The 15,388-nt window shown below is 36.9% G+C and overlaps 1 protein-coding gene across 1 annotated transcript in view; it reads left to right on the top strand.

The window, feature by feature from the left end:
• The window catches only part of LOC134795289 (adenylate cyclase type 2), a 288,583-nt gene that overhangs the window by 727 nt on the left and 272,468 nt on the right, over nt 1-15,388 (top strand). The gene's annotated exons all lie outside the window — the stretch shown is intronic.

A 15,388-nucleotide genomic window follows, 5' to 3' on the forward strand; every position in this document is an offset into this window, starting at 1 on the left:
AGCCGTACGAAATGATAACATATTATGTATATTCGTAAGTACAATGTTGGTAGCGGGCTGTAAAATAAAAATAACTCTTGATTACATCGTTCTTTATAACACTGCAGGATACACTGTTCCGTGACAATAACGCTGGCTGAAAAAAGTAGATATTTAAATGTTGGCTGCTTTGTCTATGGTTACAGGAAAAAAGGATAGGTATAAGGATAAATATTAAGGATAAGGATAAATATTCGATAGAGTACTCCATATTGCACATCTATAGTCTGTCAAGCCATTTCCGTCAGTAGAAAAAAGCGGCAAATTGAAAAAATGTATACATATTAGGCGTGAATGGTTATCGGCCCATAGAAAATTTAAATTTCACGCATTTTTCTACTGACAAACTTGTTTGACCGGCTATAGAAGGTACAATTTCAGGAAAATTATTGATTAAAAATCCACAGGCGGTCAAAAAAGTTTATTAAAAAAATTATATCTATAAATCTCTTTTTAGTGTACCTATAGATATGTAACTAAAATGTGATTATTTTAAGGTGATATAAACACATTTTTAGAAGGCTAGGCTGTTACATCAAAATCCCGATAACACCGATTTGTTGTTTCCACCAATAACACCAAACGACATTTACCGTCATCAGCCGTCATTAATCAACCAACCAAATCAGTGCACTTTTCATGTTGTAAGTTCCATGGAGGCTTATTCTTCTGGCAGGTTATGAATTTCATCTGTATTTAAAACGAATCTATGTCATATACTCACTAAGAAAAAGTGACCAAGGCCTCCATTGCCCAGGGCTGGAATCGAACCAGCGTACTCTGCTATCGCGGCTGGTGCCTAAGCTTATATGGGCTTCCATGAAGGGCTACCAAGCTTCAACATTTTCCATGGAAAATTTAACCACTGAAATGCGTCATGGCCTATGGAATTATAATAATATTAAACTCTTGAATAATTCCAACGTAAACCTTGGAGAAATATAAATAAATTCCGCGTAAAATCTACAAAATACCGCCAATTAAAACCCTAGAGAGGCTAAGGAGCTAATTATACTTGTAGATTTAATAATTACCAGGCCACTAATGAATAATTTGAATGGATATTAGAATTATAGTATAAATTAACTTTGCTACGGCTTGGCAAAATTTTAGGGATTTTATTAAATATTCAACAAAAGTAGAACATTTTGTTTAAATGTAGGTCTGAGAATTTTGATAAACGGCGCACTTGGTGGAAGTAATACTAAGTTTTCATCATTTTAACCCTTTACCTGGCCAAGGGATATAGGTATAGAGCAGCCGATGCAACAGAGCTACGCCGTTTTGTGGCCTAAATAGTGTTTAGTTTTAAGTTTATAAAATACAAAGAGATAGAAATAGTTTATTCGTGGCCAAAGAAATAACAGATAAAAAAAGAGGAACAAAAAATAAAAAATTTACACATATACTTGGTCAAGCAGATCTTGTCAGTAGAAAAAGGCGGCAAATTTGAAAAATGTAAGCGCGAAGGGTTATCGTCTCATAGAAAATTTGAATTTCGCGCCTTTTTCTACTGACAAGATCTGCTTGACCAAGTATAACATTACAACACATCATTACAGTCATAACAATAACAAGTAATATTAGCCACGAAATGGTCCCGACTCAGCATGCATGGTGTTAGCCTGGATGGGCCAACGCTGGTCTTCCGTCGGGGCCATGGACGATGGACGAGTGATGCACGGAAAGTACACAACATTAAATAAGAAACAGTGACAATAAAACAAACATACATATGTACAAATACACATGTATGTTAGTCTGTAAGGTATTTGTAATATGGGCCTTGTTGCCTGATTTAAATTTCTAAATAAAAATAAATGGCCTCTCAAAACGTCACCGATAATCGATTTTCAATACATTGCGGCATTTGATCGATCGATTGAATTCGTTACTCGTACAGTCACCTGCAATAATATGTTACTCTTCCAAGGCCGCAAAAATATGTGACACGATCTTATCGCTCTACAAATAAGATTGTGTCAGATTATTTTGCGGCCTTCGAAGAGTAACATATTATTGCAGGTGACTGTACCACCAATTATCTTTTTTTTAAATTTATTTATTACAAAAAACTTACATTAAGTATATATTAACATTTTTATATTCCGCCAAACTGAGGACAGTTTGTTGGCGGATAAAGCGCTCTCTATCCTCTTGTGTTCTACCCACTTAATCTACATAAGTACTTATAACTTATTTTTTATACTACTTTCTAGAGCCATTTATTGCAAGGTCTGTAGAAGCCTTAAGACAATCTCGTAGCGCTACGTCGCCGACGTCATCGTAGCGCGTAACAAGAGCGTTTTCACATTGTCCGATCCGACATCAGATGTAATGTAGGATCCTACATCCGATATCGGATCGGACAAAACGCTCTAATGTTAAAAATCCTCTGTCGCAATGATAAACTATGGTGATTAATAGCTCCCTGTGTAGGGAATGCAAATCGGTTATTTTCGGTTATTTTTTGTATGGAAATTATCGGTTATTAACCGAAATCGGTTAATAACCGATAATTTCCATACAAAAAAATAACCGAAAATAACCGATTTGCATTCCCTATCCCTGTGTTAGGTGAAAAGTAAAACTATACTTACCGAAACCCATCAATTCAAATTTCCCAACTGAAACCCATTTTTATTGTCATTGGACCATTCCGTATCAATGTCAAACCATAGATCACTCTTATTTTTAAAACTTTTTAATAACGCGCTTTTAGTTGCCAGTACACCCCCACAGTATCACTGGCTGAATATAAACGGCTAAACGCACGAATGATAAAAGCAGGGTCGCAGTTCCCGCCATTTAATAATTCATAGAGTGAGCTCGTGTCTCGGGCTTGGATTGAAAATAAAAATGTTTCGCTTTTGGAATGAGGGGAGGATTGTAAAAATATTTGATGTTGTTACTGGGTTCCCTTGTGGCTGAGATTTTGTTTGCATTGCCTTACGTATTTCCGCGGGATGATATTTTATTCAGTGCACAAATCTAAAGTGAAAGGTGGTTAGTATCGCTAACAAGACTTATTGGCAATAAACTAAATGTATAACAATTTATGTTTTAATTTTCACGGAATATTTCAATTACTGATACCTACTACAAAATTGTCTACCTATAGGGTGGAATGAAGCAGAGCCATACGAAGAGTAGGGTTCGGTGCTCATGTTGTTTAAGTATGTTTATTCAGATTACGATATGCAATTGCTGTCTATGAAAATGTAGGTACATATACCCATTGATAAATTGCTTCAACACAAAATAACAGTGTCCTGTTTATTCTCACCGGTCCAAGACTGGATCTCGTAAACGTCCCTGTCCTGTTTGACGGCTATTAATGGCACTTCAAAGGCTATTCGTGACACTGACTGTATCCAAACATTGAGACAGTGAGCTTGTTATCCGTAAAACAGGAAGATCACAGATTCCACTGGTGAGACCTGCCAAATATGATTCGTTCTAGGTAGTGAGTTCAAACTCTAGTGCAAGTTCTAGTGATTCTAGATTCTAGTAGTCTAGTTAGCTAACTAACTAGGAAAGGAAAATATAGTTATACCTAAATTGCGTCATTAAGGCCCACTTGCACCATCCCACTAACCCGGGGTTAAGCGGTTTAACCGCCAACCCAGTGTCAAATTGTACTGGTAACCATGGTAACTCCAGGTTTAACCGGTTAGCCCCGGGTTAGTAGAATGGTGCAAGTGGGCCTAAGAGTTTAAACTGCTCATCTTACTTTCTGATTTTATAATGAATAAGAAAAAAGGTATTTCGGGTTTGTCCCTGGACTTTTTTTTATCAATTTGATTGATCAGTTAGAATTTGATCACGTAGAAGCGTAAAGGATGACTCACGCTAGACCGGCCGGGGCCGGGCCGGAGCACTGGGCCGGAGCTTCCGGCGCTTTGTTTTCTATGGAAAGCACCACGAGCACCATCTTTTAAGGCGACGGTAGCGGTGGGTAAAATTTCAGATTCTGTCAATTTACCCCATTTCACACACAAGCGCACTTCACGCACACTACCTCACTTTACTGGGACAGGTCAGTGACCCATCATGTTTTTTTTAAGATTGGACTTTTAGTTTAGTATTGACCACTAGCCTCCTTTGAGGGTAAAAGCGTTCCATTGAAAGATGAAAGAGAAACAATGCATTTAATCTTGCTTTCCTTGTCTGTTCATGTCACACGTGACGTACTTACCTATTTAATTAATTTGATTGTTGACTGTTTTACTACCTAATATTGCTTTGTCGAGATACGCCTTTTGTACAATTAAAGCGAATAAAACTAGATGTCATTAAGTCAGATGTAAAATGTTATTTACTACTCTATACGGTTTTTCATAAGGTGCAAAATCCATTCAATAGGAATTTAAATAAATAAAGTTTCAGCAGGGTGGCAATTCCATTTTGGCGGATAAAGCGAAACAGAATAGTTCTATCGAACCTGCTTACAAATTTTCACGAGAATCAGTTGAGAAATGTGATCTGCAAAGGAGAACATACAAAAGCATTTTTGCCCAAGCTGAAACGGAGACCTTTGCTAATGCTCGGCCAATGATGGTTTAGGTACACCTATAAAAAATGGTTGTCCCTGCTGTAATTTTAATATCTTTATATTTCAACGGTATAGTTTTACCTTCAAAAATAATCGGTATCGCTAAACAATAGCGGTACCTTACTACTTATACGTTCACGAAATCGGTATCTGCATAACTTGATTGTTAGTAAACTAACCTGAAAAATAATCTCAAAATCACCGAAACATTTATGTACAGTCACCTGCAATAATATGTTACGTCATTAGCGCCAACTTTGCCTCCAGGGAAACTTTGCCCAACACGACAATTTTAAACAAATTCGTTAATGTAGAAAAAATTATAATAGTTATGGCCACCCTGCTATTTTTAGTAGAAAATAGGTTATATTTCTGACAAAACTATATACCAAACTTGTGCATAACTTGACTTGGGAATTTAGAGTTTGAGCGAGTTGTCTAATATAGGGTATATTTCGGCGGGCAAAAAATTGATAAATAATGAATGCAAGTAGAAAAAATTGAGAACCCTTTGACAAATATTTCCGGGTTTGAGTTATAACACATGAAGCATAGATTATGTCTATTGAGATTTAAACTAAAAAGGCCTAAATACACAAAAGTTTTAGCGGTGGGCAAAGTAATCCGGTAATTTGGCATCTATACCAACATTGCCCACCACCAAAAACGGATTAGGGTTGTCACTTTCATCTAATTTACCCAACTTCGCAAGTAAAAGAAGGTTATGTTTGTACACTAAAATAAGTTTATAAATATATACTGTATTTAATTTGTCACGGGCAAAATAATCAGATCCACGGGGAGACTCAGAACAGTGCCGCGACGCATGGCACTTTCATGCAAAAACCCGCGAGTAATCGGCCCGACATACTACGAGTGTCTACCCGCTGAATTACGAACGGAAACATCTGACGAAACATTTGAACGTCAACTGAGAGTCCTTTTATTGGATAATCCACTTTATTCTGTAAATGAGTATATGACCCTGACATTTTAAATTGAAAATTGAATCGTATAAATTTGACATGTTCTCAGTTATTGATTTATGTATATTGTAATATGTACCTAGTATTTTATTTAGAACATGACGATCATTAAGAGATACTCGTACTAAGTTATTACCGTATTTTGTTTTGACATGAATGGATAATTGTTGACATAAGATTAATTATTGCAAGACATTTTTTTAATTTGTATGTATTAAATAATATTATGTAAATATGAATGACGATCATAATATAAATTCGTGTAGATTAGTCTAGCATATTTTATAATGTAATTTAATATTATGAGAATAAATATCTAAATCTATCTAAAATCTAAATCTATCCTTTATTTAGATGTTTTATCCCGTTAACGAATGAAAAACACAACAAAAATCATATTTTTGGCCATTAAACTATTGTAACAGATTTTCTCAAAAGTGACAACCCTAGCCTTTGTAAAATGCTTAGGCGAGCCTTATTTGGAAATGGGCAAAAACGGGTAGGCAACATTGCCCAGCAATTTTTTTTTAAAGTTTTTTCACTTATCGCTAAGTTATTAACAGGGAATGGTAGGATTGCCCAAAACCTTTAAGTGATCCTTAGACATCATCATCATACGAGCTGTATTTGAATACCAAATTGACGTGGGCAATGTTGGCGAAAACCCCGGATATCTTTGCCCGCCCTCTAAAACGCAAAAAAATGAGTAAAAACATGATAAAAAATATTTTTTCTTTTAAATAAACTGATGCGTTTGATCACAATGGACGTGCTGAGCAAAAAAAGTCATATGATGTGATGTTTTTTGAGAAATTCGTTTTAAAAAATAAGCGGGCAAAGTTGGTGATAATGACGGTACCTACTCTTCGAAGGCCGCAAAAATATGTGACATGGTCTTATGGTTCTACAAATAAGATCGTGTCAGATATTTTTGCGGCCTTCGTTGTGTAACATAAATTGCAGGCGACTGTACATTTGGAATAATTATTTTATTTAGTTTGAACGAAAGTTTCAAGTTTAGTACGAAAATACTTCAGATATGCAATATGCACAAAATGTAGACCTAATCGAAATAAAACATTGCTTTTTATAGGTAATTTATAAAACATTCGATACATAGGTATACATAACAATAACTAGAGCGCTATTGGCCTGTAAGCTTCATCTCGGTCTCCAAAGCCGCAAAAACTCGCTAGTACTTAGTGCTGGTCTAGCCGTTATTTTTTCTTGAAGATTTTCAGAGAACAGCACGTACACGCATTATACATATAGACGGAACGAACCGCATAATCATTATCATTTATTCGTCGCAATCCATGGTATTACAGATCTAGGTACAAGACTTTCAGGTATTACTTATACGAATTACATAACTCTTTCTGTTAATAGGCATTATTTTAAGATAAAAGTTCTATAATATAATACAAGATTACAATTGTCATCAAAATTCATTGACGTACAGAAGTCAAATACGTTTTTAAACTGACGCAAAATGATACCAGCATAATAAAAATTGATCCCAATCAGTAAAGATGAGTCTTTAAACTTTTTTCATTTTAAGCGAGTTTTGAAGGAACATAATACTTAAATTCGACTGTAATCGTATTGTTTTAAGATAGTTTACTGCGGTTTTCAACCATTATAACAGCAAATCAAATTTAAATGAGACGCGAGCTGATATTTATGTACCCTATTTTTTGAAATACAATTTATCTACTGGTATACTTTCTCGTGTGCGTATATATTTTAATGTCAATATAATTGTCAAAAGCAAGAAAATCAAGCTGTCATTTTCATTTGAAGAAGTACACGTGTGCTCCGGTGTAGCCCCAACGGGCATCTGACTTGAAGAAGAATTTTGAGTGATGTCGTCAATGTATGGAAATTGTTCGAAAGTTTACATTTGAGATTGAATTTCTGTGTTGTCTTTGTGAGTAAAAATATAAATCGATAATAAATTGGTAGCTGAATTATCTAGCTTTCAGAATCATACAATAATTCAATTACTGTCAAAGACAAAATTGTTTTGCTTCTGTCTCAAACGGAACTCCATATTTTGTTTTTTTGATACTTTTAGTGTCGATTTGTAGAGAATAACAGCAAATTAAAAATACAATGGCATGAAGAGTCGGTACGCGGTTTCTTCGTGAACAAATTTACGTGTAATTTAATGCAATTATTAAACATTTATTGAACAAATTATGGTTACAAAGTGAGGTCTAAATCGAAAACGTCATATACCGGCCCCTTAAGCTCGGCGTTCTTGGTAGAAATTACTTATCTTTTGTAATTTCACTAAACATGCGATTAACTTTGTCCTGTACTAAAAGCTACACATGCACTCGTTAACTGATCATATTTGGGCCTTATGTCGTTGTAATAAGATACTCGAACGGTCATTTAATAGTGACAATGGAATTTCAAGGTGAACTTTAAAAAATATTTGTATTCTTGTTTGTGTCAAAAACTTTCCTACATAATATGTAAGTGTAAGCACGTACGTAGACCTGCTAATTTCACAGTATTGGAACATCAAAGTCATAATACAAAACACAACACTGGCAATTTCACGGTTTCACTCTGATTGCAATGGGAACTCTCCAGCTGTAGTTTAATTTCAACCTGAATTAGTTTAATTAAATGTTAGTTTGGGATTTAGGTTCTGCTTGTCCTTGTGGATATCCAAGGGTAACTGCTAGTATCAAATAGTATCAAAGCGTGACCTTAACTGCTTTACTTATGTTCGTCAGATACTTACGGCGCGATTCGGGAAATGAATTAGAGATTCACTAGATATGAAATAGTAAAGATACGTGACGTTCCACGGCAAAAGGTACCTTATAGCGGCCGCAATAATATTGGAGCAGCGTTAAAAATAGTGTAGGCGCCAATCGCCATAAGGTACCTTTTGTCGTGGAACGTCACATATCTTTACTATTTCATATCTAGTGAATCTCTAATTCATTTCCCGAATCGCGCCGTTAAGCACGCGATTGTTTTATGCGATTAATGCAGCGTTAAACGCAATGCGTTTGCCGCACACCCATTTTCTAGTGTTACGCGGTAAACGCAGCGGCAAGCGCATTGTCATTTTTCCTACATTCCATTAACATAATATAAACAGAACCGCGTAGCCAACATGCCAATCGCTTACGCTCCGTAGCGATCGAAACGCAACTGTCACTGTCACACTAATATGAAAGAGTAATAGAGAGACACAGAGCGTTTCGTTGTCGTAACGATAGTGATTGTCACCTTGGGTAGGCCGGCCGCAGATAAGTTCCTCGCTATGTTCCTTATTTTCTCCTGCCACTTACCGCTGAGGTAGATGGCAGCATCCTAAGTCCGTCATCGTTGATATCTGACTGGGTCTATGCACTTCGACCTTCTTCTTATTTTATTTCACACTAGAAGGTTCTAGCACCCTTTTAGCTTGAGGACGGTTTTTGCTGCTAGGGTCTGTTCTGTTCGGAAAGAGACGAGTCGTGGAATGTATTGGGCCCATACATTCCACGACTCTTCTCTTTCCGCACAGACTCTAACTGAATCATAAAAATATGAGGAACCTGTAGGAAATGTCACAAAAGTAACAGCTGACATTCGGGCACGGCGCCAACATTGAAATCTTACACACGCTTTTTGTCATTGGCGCCATTGCCGTTCATTCTAATAAAATTCTAAGAGCCTAAACAAATTGATTTTGTTTAGGCTCTTCGATAAAATAAATCGAGTTGTAATATTCAAAAAGCTTGGATTGGATTTAGGTTTAGGTGTAAACACGTAGAATGGACTTGGTAATACAGACATACCTAATGTCATGAGTCGACTCATGACGTCATGACAGTAACTACCTATTACATATTTACTAGAATATTATGGAGGGTAGAGGTACGGAGAACAATCTACCTATGTGTCTGAAAAGTGTTCATCAAAAAACCATTAACAGGAGGTGCCACAATACATCGCGAACAAATTTTTCACTTTGATTAAAAAATTCAAATCACTGACAGCGTACTTCCCTTCGTCAATCGCGTCTAAGTTCATGTCATGTCCTTGAGCTACCCTAGCGCCACCGGAGAGATTTTAAACTATTATTTACAGCTGCCAGCTGTACACTTTAGCAACCATGAATCTAGGATATACCTGGATCTGGCATGAGTGGTGGGGGTAACTGACAGAACGGGATAGTCTTATGTATCTTTCAGTAGGAGTAGCAGAGAAAGCGGTATTATTGCTTGTCCTTGTCACAGTCTCACTTTTTGTTTGTTCCCCACCTTTTTATTAGTATGGAGAATGGTGGGCAACAAATGAATTCGACCAATCACAGTGTCGCATTTGCGTATGTTTTGTCCCTCACGGAGGCACGCGTATACCACTTCTATGCGATCCTACCTTCTATGTTAGCAACAGTGCTCCCATAAGAGATTGTTTCCTTAAGATCGGTTTTCCTAGGATAGCGGTGCCGTCATATAGCGGCCGTCTCCATACTAAATAATACGGCTAAATATGGATGTCGTAGTATTTGTATGGATACGGCCGCTATATGACGGCACCGCTTTACCTCTATCCTCCATCTTCTTCTTCTTCGTTACACTCTTGACAGAGTGGTCGTGGCCATAATGTAGACTTTTGAGCGACTTGTTTAACGACACGTCGCCATTCCTCTCGTAGAGCTGCTTTCCGTGAGCATTCGCTTACTGTGGCCGACACACTGGCTTTGATTTGGTCGGTCCATCTCATTGGCGATCTTCCTCTAGCCCTGTCACCTCCCACTCTTCCTTGCACAACTAGGCGCTCAATGGATGTTCCATCTCGCCGAGACACGTGTCCAAAGAAGTTGAGGATCCGAGTTTTATCCTCCATATAGAATATGAATTCGCGTCCGACGCTCTTACCGCTACGCCACCAGCGCTCTTGCAGTGCTTCACAATAAGTACAGATTATAAATACTAACAAGTAGCATTAGTTCAGTATTAGTGTCTAGTTTGGTTTTTATAGCCAACATATAAAAGCAAACGACCAACAATACAAGTGCTAACTACTAATTTGAGCGGCTATTAAGTTGTTTTAACATCAATACTACTTCTATCAATTCCACCAGAGACCAATTTAAACTTATATTGTGACTAGAGATGCAACGGACAGTTTTTGGCCGGATACCGGATACCGAATATCCGGCCTGACCAACGGCCGAATATCCGGTAATCGGCCGCCGAATATTCGACCGGCGGAACTATACCTACATTTCGGTATTTCAGGTGCGCATTGTGCAGTTTTTAATATTTAATTTATTTTTAATTTCAATTTGACCTGTTTCCGAGTGAACATTCGCGCGGACTCATTTCTAGGTTCAAAATGAGTGCGCGTGCAAGTCAGTGGAATGTTTAAATTGTTTTATAATAATAAACGAGTACGATTATGAATTTATGACAGTGACTGTTGCTTAAATCCAATTTTGTTTACTCCGAAATCAAGCAATGTTACTATCCGGTATCCGGCCGGATAGTAGATCATTATCCGGTATCCGGTCGGATATTAAAATAATTTCCGGATAGGCCGGATACCGGATAGTAAACGAATATCCGGTGCATCTCTAATCGTGACATCAAAAATGATATCTAAATAATGTCAGCCGCCCGCTCGTTTCGCTCACGCCAATAAAAACGGAAAAGTACGAGCATATAGATATCATTTTGATGGCACAATGTCCTCAATTTGATGTTGATGTAGCCAATAGCTAGTCATTTACGAGTGTAACTTTGGGTATCCGGGCGTAAACTTAATATTAATACCACGTCAAATTTGACAGTGTAGAAATCAACGCGTTTCTTTTAGTTGACAGCTGTCAGCGACTTAAGATTCACTAAAACTTTTGTAATTTTACATTTTGATGAAGTTCTCATGTAATCCATCTGTTTTTGTTTGTTTTGGAACGGTGCGGTGGAATCATATTCCGTGTTTTTTGTTTTTGATTATCGAGCCAGTTACTGTAACATTTACGTATAGTCAATTAAAAACAAAACTACCAGTTGTTAATACAGGGGGCGCTTAAAATAAGACAGACTTAAGTTATCTGACAGTATTTTCAGCGCCTTGTCTTCTTCACCTTCGTGCCTTCTATGATCTTTCTCACTTGTTTGCTGACTAAGTGCCACTTTCACCATTCCACTAACCCGTGGTTAACCGGTTAAATCTGGAGCTACCATGGTTACCAGTACAAATTGACACTGGATTAACGGTTTAACCGCTTAACCTCGGGTTAGTGGGATGGTGCAAGTGGCCCTTAACTGGTCTAATTTTTAAACTCTACATCTAAATCTCCTACATGTTGGGTTGGGTCCTTTTCGATTGCCGCGCCATCTGCGTTGACCTTTCCCGTAAAATCTTTGAGTACCTACCTAGAGTCCATTCTATGCTAACTCTGCGTTAACTTAGACGTAACAAATTGTGGAACCATACGGTCATTTTTTCATGGAAACTTGACGTTTACGGTGACACTTCCAATACCTTGTTAAATATTACAATGTGCAGAGTTTGCCTACTTTGCCTAGTCCTTCTCTAATAGCCTAATAACTTTTATCATCGTGTGGGACACGAATGAAAAAAGGTGCAACGAATAAATAAACTAATTAACCATCGACAGATCCCAAATGTCATCCGAACACGATCGGTTCGGTGACATCGGCCGAGAATAGATTGCTGGCCCGCTTCCAGGCTATTCGGCCCTAGTTGATTCAAGTTCACTGCCGGAGCTACGAGTTACGTGAATCATTGTATCTTATGGCTTCGTAGACATTGAGATCTGTCTACACAATTATATGTGAATAAGTATACTCATGGACAAATTTAGAAGAATGCAAAAAAAAATACCTACTGGATTACAGCACCAAAAGTAATTTCAAAATTAGTAATTAAACTTATTTTTGCGTTCCTCTAAATTTCTCCTCAATTTCCTTAATTCAGGAGAGCACCAGAAAGATTGGTGCAGTTATTTATGTAGGTTGATAAATAACTGCTTGATGGCCTATTTTTTTTTTCAGTTACATTGAGGAAAATTACTTTCATAGTTTTACGTTAGACCGATCACAGTCACAAGCCTATAATAAATATTAATAACGTAAATATTATTAATATTTAAATATCCTAGAAGTAGAAGTTAAAACTTTCTCAAGGCAAAAGAGATTAGCTGAGCGATAGCAATTATAGCAAGCCAAATATTATTACATCTGGCCTGAAAAGTACGTGTATTTCAATTACGAACTTTTCCCCAGAGGCACTAACATTTGCTGGGCAAATACATCCACGTATCCAATAAGAAAATTTCGCTAGACTAGAGGATTAATAAACCAAAATGTAAAAAGCGAACATCCAGACTCGTATTAGGCATTATTAAATCCACCTACAGGCTAATTCGAAAGTATACACTGACATTAGAATGATGTTTGCATCATATTATTTAGTTATCGTGCGTCTCGCCCGCGCTATGTACTGACACAAGTATGAGCGAAAGGCACGATATTTCAATGAGATCACAGTCTGATATCATCATATCACTGTACGTTCGAATTGGCCTGTTAGATAATTTAATTTACTAGGCACGGCTTCGGAAATGACTACGCTCAATAACGGAAAATAGCATAATGGTGTTGCTTTTAGTTAACAGGTAACATGTTTTACACACTAATGTAATTACATTGGGATCCATCAAACGCTGAATAGGATACAGGTATTATACATTTGGTAAACAAAATTCGATAATTAATTAAATATTTATTTGTTTATGTATTTTATTTGTTAGGAAAACTTACAGCTAGAGTAATAGAGTGTAGAGTAAAAGAGTATAGGTAGAGTATGATTATTGATTATCCTCCGCGCATTTTGATGTTATTGTTATATTGTTAACAATATTAAATTAACCTTAATATTCCTTGTCGTGCTGAATACAGCTAGCCAATCTAAGCACATATATATTTTATATGGGCCGGACACTATCATGAATACTGACATTACTTTGAAGGAATGACGTTTTTAGTGATAGTGTAGGGATTGCCATGAAAAATGACGGCATTAAATAGACACTTACTGAAGGTAAAACTACAGTTTGTTGAAGCTCTAAACAAGATTTTACCCAAGAATCAAGATTCTTTAAAACTTGAAAGCATTGGAATCACAACACGCCTCAAAACAAAATATAATACCTAGCTAGTTTTACGAGTCACGAAATACAATACTCTGCCAACTCGTTTTGACATTCCTTATTACTGTCCAATTACAGTAGGTAATAACGTTTTTGTTTTACAGCATAGGCAAGTAGGTACCTAAATTGGTTATTTGCTCTTTGATAGTACCTAGGTACTTATTTATTTTGTCCGGTGCTTACTTAAGAGCCCATTAACGTGCACACTAGCGCCACCGCTAAATAATCGAGATTATTTAAATTTAACGACAGGTATTTAAAAAAAGGAGGCCGCTACGTACTGTATTGTGTATTTAAGTACCTTTTGAATACATCAAATTAGTTTTATGTTGCTGGATTCGTCGATCTAGGAACTCAAAACAAAAACGGCCGTTTTAACTTTGGATGCATAGATTGACGAATCCAGCAACATAAAAACTAGTTTGATGTATTCAAAAGGTACCTAAATACACAATACAGTACGTAGCGGCCGCTTTTTTTAAATACCTGTCGTTAAATTTAAATAATCACGATTATTTAGCAGTGGCGCTAGTGTGCACGTTGATGGGCTCTTAACACACACTTGACGAACTCAGACCTCATTTGTTAAGATGGTTTAATTTAAATACGTCAGTGTAGCAGTATAATATGCGTAGGTATTTCAATATAGACCCTTTATATAGTAAAACGCAAAGGTTACCTTCAACTAAGTAATAGGCTAGAAGATGTTTTGACGGCCCTAAAATAACACCCTTAGCTGCCCTTGGTTAAATATGGTTTTAATATATAGCGGCCGCTCAATGCGACGTGGCTTAAAGGGCAAGATACCTATACATATATACCTACAAATAGGTACATATTACATCTCGCCCTTGCAAGTATACCCTTAACTGACGATGCATATGTATGGATCGTCGAGTGAATATACAATACCTACACAATACAATACGAATTCTCTTTATTGCACAACCTCAAAATAAATGTACAAAAGAATACACGCCATAATATAAAAATACAGGTAAACAATAAGTGACACATATATAGTAGGTACATATATGTATAGAACATACATTACAATGCAATAATACAATTGTAGCCAAAAATGATAACCAGTAACGCGAGCAGAAATACTAAGAATGGGGCAGATCAGATAATAATTTATAACAGCGGTCGGCAACCTTTTAGCAGCCAAGGGCCACATAGTAGTTAACGAAGTTGACGCGGGCCGCACTTTGGTAATATGACTTTGACGTTTGTCAATATTACATACAAAATAGCCAGGGAGGCTCGCGGGCCGCTTGTTGCCGACCTCTGATCTATAAGATGGGATGTGAAAATAGCAAGGGATTAAGCGCGTCTTAAATTCAACAGGAAGAGTGTTCCATAGCCGAACAGCCCGAAAAGTGAACGAACAGTTACAAATTTACAATATACAATTTTGAGCAGAAAGAAGCAAATTTTGTGAGGATCTACTAGAATTCAGATTCTTTGAGGTAACACCGGTAGTTAACACAGGGAGTGGTAGGATTAGAGAATATACCTACTATAAAGAGACAAAGAAGATCATTGTTACACTATTCAAATATTCACTGCCCTGAACTTTGCCCGTAGAAGTCGTTAAACTGCCCCTAA

The sequence above is a fragment of the Cydia splendana genome, chromosome 12 (assembly GCF_910591565.1).
Source record: "Cydia splendana chromosome 12, ilCydSple1.2, whole genome shotgun sequence".
NCBI lineage: Eukaryota > Metazoa > Arthropoda > Insecta > Lepidoptera > Tortricidae > Cydia > Cydia splendana.